Consider the following 6,000-nt stretch of genomic DNA (forward strand, 5'->3'; position numbering starts at 1 on the left):
GTTTTTTGAAAAATCTATTCAGGAAAAACTACAAACAGAATTTTACTTGTCTTGGAAACTTTGTATTTGGTTTCCAGGTACAAAAAATATTTGAGCTTTTAAGTCTTAACTTTAACATAGAGGACCTAAGGAGAAACTTAAGGGGTAGAAGCATCATTACTTTTGAAGAAAAAAAAAATGACTTTGTAACAACTAAGGTTGAATTGAAAATAGCATCACGCATTCTGTGTGCAAAGGACACAATGACGTCTGAAAGTGGCCGACAACAAAGCCCGGTATAAAAGGATGCTTTTTTGATGAGGTACGTACAGCTGGAATGTCGGCCCAGGCCACCTGCGACACCTTCCTTGCTCAGTTCAGTTCAGTTCAGTCTCTCAGTCGCGTCTGACTCCTAGCGACCTCATGGGCTGCAGCACGCCAGGCCTCCCTGTCCATCACCAACTCAGAGCTTGTTCAAACTCATGTCCGTTGAGTCGATGATGCCATCCAACCATCTCATCCTCTGTCGTCCCCTTCTCCTCCTGCCTTCAGTCTTTCCCAGCAGCAGGGTCTTTGCCAGTGAGTCAGCTCTTCGCATCATGTGGCCAAAGTATTGGAGCTTCAGCTTCAGCATCAGTCCTTCCAATGAATATTCAGGACTGATTTCCTTTCGGATGGACTGGGTGGATCTCCTTCCTTGCTCCTCCGGCTCAAATCTTTCCTTCCTCTGCAGTCCCACAGCCTCTTATTATCATCTCTCATCCAGGTCACCTATCATGTTCCCTAAACAGCCCCTATTATGTGTCTCAAGAACTTAGGGTACATTTCGGATGAAGTTTCCTAGAACCAGAGCCGAAGATGCACTTCATGTGCAAGAGATAGACTGAAGGAGTTCTCGCGGGAGGTGCTGCAAGTGATAGACTGAAGGAGTTCTCGCGGGAGGTGTCTGCAAGTGATAGACTGAAGGAGTTCTCGCGGGAGGTGTCTGCAAGAGATAGACTGAAGGAGTTCTCGCGGGAGGTGTCTGTAGGGTGGGGAGTGCAGCGGGATCCGAAGGGGAAGGAGGCGGGTTCCATCCAGTCCTCTTCAAGCTTTGGAGCGTAAAGTTTATTGCAGAGTCTGTCCTGCCTTCAGACAGATGAGCAAAACTTTTACACCCTTCCCTTGAGCTCTGACCTTGGATGAGGGCATCTTCACTCTGGGCAAAGTGGCTTCCATTGCGCAAGGGCAATCCTCTGGACGAGGTTGCAGGGGAGAGGGTTCAGTTGGAGCCCAAGCAGAAGCAAGGGGGCCAAGCACACCAACCAGCAGATAAAAAGGATTCCAAGGGATCTGGGTGAGGGTCCCTGTTTCAGATTGGTATGGGAATCAGCATCATGTTTCCAGAGTGGGCCGAACATTCTGGAAGAGAATTAACTGAAACACAGACAGACCTGGGTTTAGGGTTCACTTGGCAGGAACCAGCACGGACCAATTAAGACCCAAGACCAAATGATAATAGTAAGAGTAATCACAATAACAGCTAAAGTGACATAGTGTTTACTGCATGCCAGACCCTGTGCTAAGTCCTCCACCTAAATGAACACATTCATTCTTTGCAATAGCCCAAAGAAGTAGGTACTGATCTTAGTTTACAGAGGAGAGTATTAATTTACAGGTGAGAAAGTAGCCGTTCTTGGAAAAGTTATGTAACTTCACTCAGGTTATAAACCGAACAGGTGACTGATCTGAGTTTTGAATCCAGACGCTTTCTACTCTGAGTCCTTGTGCTCTATATAACCTTTCTGCATACTGTTGCCTCCCCCTTCCAGAATTTAGCTACCATGCCAGCAAAGTGAGGATGGTGTGTATGAGTTTCCTATTGCTGCTAAAACAACTTATCACAAACTTAGTGGCTTAAAACAATGCACATTTATGACTTTACAGTTGAGAGATCACAAGTTTGAAATGGGTTTCATGGGGCTAAAATCAAGGTATCAGCTGGCCTGAGTTCCTCCTGGAGGACCTGGGGAGAATCTGCTTCCTGGCCTTTTCCAGCTTCTAGAAAGCTCCTACATCCCCTGGTTTGTGGCCCCTTCGTCTTTCTTCAAAGCCATCAGAGTAGCATTGGTACATCTCTCTCTCACTCTGACTCTCCAGCCTCCCTCTTTCAATTATAAGAACCCTTAGTGCCTACATTTGGCCACCCAGATAATCCAGGATAATCTTCCCTTATTTCATTGTATCTGCAAAGTACTTTTGCTGAAGATTTCTTTGGAAGGAATGATGCTGAAGCTGAAACTCCAGTCCTTTGGCCACCTCATGCGAAGAGTTGACTCACTGGAAAAGACTCTGATGCTGGGAGGGATTGGAGGCAGGAGGAAAAGGGGACGGCAGAGGATGAGATGCCTGGATGGCATCACTGACTCGATGGATGTGAGTCTGAGTGAACTCCAGGAGTTGGTGATGGATAGGGAGGGCTGGTGTGCTGTGATTCATGGGGTCGCAAAGAGTTGGACACAACTGAGCAACTGAACTGAACTGAACTGAGCATATTCATACATTCTGGGGATTAGGGTGTGGACATCTTTGAAGGTTGTTATTCTGCCTACCCCTGGAGAAGGAACTGGCAACCTACTCCAATATTCTTGCCTGGAAAATCCCATGGACAGAAGGGTCTGGGGGGCTGCAGTCCATGAGGTCACAAAACTGCTGAACACGGTTTAGCAGCTGAGCACAAGCATACTGCCACAGTGTGCAAAGAGCAGCCTCAGGTTTATCTTTGGCCACCTAGCCTGGCAGAAGGAAGATTTAATATATTTTAATTTTAATTATAGGTGGCTCAATGGTAAAGAATTCGTCTGCCAGTGCAGGAGATGCAAGTTCTATCTCTGGGTCAGGAAGATCCCCTGGAGGAGGAAATGACAGCTGACTCCAATATTCTTGCCTGGGAAATCTTATGGACAGAGCAGCTTGGCAGGTTGCAGTCACAGGGTCACGAAGAGTCAGACACAACTGATTAAGCATGCAAGCAATTTTAACTCTGAAAGAAGAAACTGTCATTTCTTTCACATCTGAGTTAATAAACTGAGATTCATACTTGGTATTGGGGCTTGTATACACATCTTATCCCTGGTAGCTCAGCTGGTAAAGAATCTGCCTGCAATGCAGGAGACCCTGGTTTGATTCCTGGGTTGGGAAAATCCCCTGGAGAATGGATAGGCTACCCACTCCAGTATTCTTTCCTGGAGAATTCCATAGACGGTATAGTCCATGGGGTCGAAAAGAGTCAGACACAACTGAGCCACTTTCACTTTCATACACATCTTATAAGCCACTTTCACTCATTCATTCATTTAACTAACATTTACTTACCACCTGTCAGTGACTGTTTTGTGAGACAAATGATCTTTCAGTATGTTTTAGCCACTTGACATTTTTGAGGTCAACGTGTTGGGGTCTAGGCTACACCAACTACTGTAACTAAGTTTAAAAATGCAACTTTAAATGTGAGCACTAGAGAGTAGGTGCCTCAGAGTCTAGCAGATGCCTTGTTATTTGGATTAAATCATTGTAAATTTTTTAAAGTGTTTAATTTTTAAATTTTTAAATATTTATTTATTTGGCTGTCTTGCGTCTTAGTTTCGGCACAGAGGATCTTTGCTGCGTCAGGCAGGGTCTTTCCTTGCAGCGCACAGACTCTCCAGTCGCAGCACTCAAGTTGAGTTGCTCCGCAGCGTGTAGGATCTTAGTTTCCCGACCAGGGTTCAGACCTGCACCCCCTGCCCTGCAAGGCAGGTTCCCAACCACTGAACCACCAGGGAAGTCCCCATCTATAATTTTTTAAGTTGTAATAAAATACACATAAAATTTACCATCTTCATCATTTTTAAGTATGCATACAGTTAGCAGTGTTGAGTATATTCACATTGTTGTGAAAGAGATATCCAGAACTTTTTCATCTCACAAAACTGAAACTCTACACCCATTAAACAATAGCTCTCCATTTCCTCTGCACTCTGCCACTGGCAGCCTCCATTCTACATTCTGAGTTTAACTACTCTAGATGCCTCATGTAAGTGGAATCATAGCGATTGTGTATTTTTGTGACTGGTCTATTTTAATTAACAAAATGTCTTACAGGTTCATTCAAGATGCAGCATGTGTCAGACTCTCCTTCCTTTTTAAGACTGAATAATATTCTGCTGTAAGTATATATTTCATTTTGTTTATCCATTCATCTGTTGATGCACATTTGAGTAGCTTATCTGTAATGCTTTCAGGGTGTAGAAGCCATCTTCACAGGAGGAGGACCCCACAGGCCACATTGTAGTCTCGCTTGTTTCTTCACCTCCTAAGCATTCTAGCCACCAACTGCATTTCTTTTTCTTTTCCTCATCTTTATTTATTTTTTTAATTTGTATACAATGTTTAAAGATCACTTTCCAGTTACAGTTATTACAAAATAGTGGTTATATTCCCTGTTTCATACAATACATCTTTGAACCTGTCTTATTCCCAATAGTTTATACCTCCCACTCCACTACCGCTACTGCTGCATTCTAATTCTGAAATGACAAATTCGGGGATTTAGGAATGGTAGCTGAATCAAAGTATGTACAGAGGCAAAATATGTTTTTTTAAAAAAATGCGTGAGGAGTCACTAGTACATTTCCCCCCAAATTTTGTTATTCCATGTATAAGAGAACAAATCTACAAAAAAACGCTTGAAAATAGGAGTAATGGAAAGCATTACTATAAAATGTAAAGCCTAAACTTGACATCAAAACACCCCAAATTATATTCATTATTCTGAAAATTTCTATTTGCCTCATGCTGAAGCACAGAATAGAATTTTAAAGCTCTTTTATGATTATGAGTAGCTTTTCGTCTATTATCCAAATAGGAGGCCTATAATTTATGCCTCCTATCTTGAAAAAAATATTTTTCAACTTTATATTAAAACAGAAAAAGAATCTTTCAAAAGCCAACTTAGGTCAGAAGTTAGAGTTGTTTCTTCAACTCAACAGTGAATAAAGTTGGGGTATTTCGTTTTTAAAAAAGAACAGTGACACTCTACGATGGTGTCTATCCCAAAGAAGTATTGGCAATGTATACAAGGTTGTATGAACAAAAACATGCATTGGATTATTGCTTGCATAGAGAGAACAGAAATGTCGTAAACATCCAACGACAAGAGAATAGTTCTATAAATTAGAGTACATCAATACTATAGAATAATGTGTATCCATTTAAAAGAAGGTAGTAGATCAGTATATGCGCATCTGGAAATAGCTCCAAACAAATTGTTAAGTTAAATTAACCCAAGGCACAGATTAATGCATATAGTATTCATTATTTCAATCCTTTTTTAATTTCTTGAGAGCCAACTGCCTAATAGCTAGTTGTGAGAATTTAATGTGGTATAATTAATGCAAAACTTAATTAGAAATCTTGTAAAACTTGCTTAGGACACTGGCACATATATTAAGTGCTCCAAAATGTTAGTTCTTTTACTAGACAATATTCTGCTTATGTAAGCAGAATAACAAAATAAGCGGAATAACCTCCAAGAATAAGTCTCCAAGACATGATTCTTTCACATCCTTAAACAGAGCCAGTTCTGGGTGAAATTGTGGACTTGGCCTTCATCATTCCCTCATTAACTGCAGACCTGCTGCTCTTCAGGCTTCCAGAGTCTTTGGGCTATAGGACTTCTATCGCCTTCATGTTCCATCACCCCATTACTCAGGATGCCTCATGTGGCCCTTATACAGACCTATCACCTTTGAGCAGAAGATAAAATATCTATCTGCTCCCTACGTACATAAGATCCTGGCTGAATGATTAGCCAATCTGGAAAACAACTGTTTATACAAGATCGACAAGTCTTTGCTAAGAATCCTCATTTTTCATCAAGATGTCTCCATTTTGGAAACACATTCTGCTTTAATGGGGTAACTGCCAGATCTCTACCATTCCTGGTTCAGAGTACTTGGAGGATGCAGCTTGTCATCTTGGGTCTGCAGTCCTGTGACCTGG

Source organism: Budorcas taxicolor, chromosome 14, assembly GCF_023091745.1.
Source record: "Budorcas taxicolor isolate Tak-1 chromosome 14, Takin1.1, whole genome shotgun sequence".
Lineage (NCBI taxonomy): Eukaryota > Metazoa > Chordata > Mammalia > Artiodactyla > Bovidae > Budorcas > Budorcas taxicolor.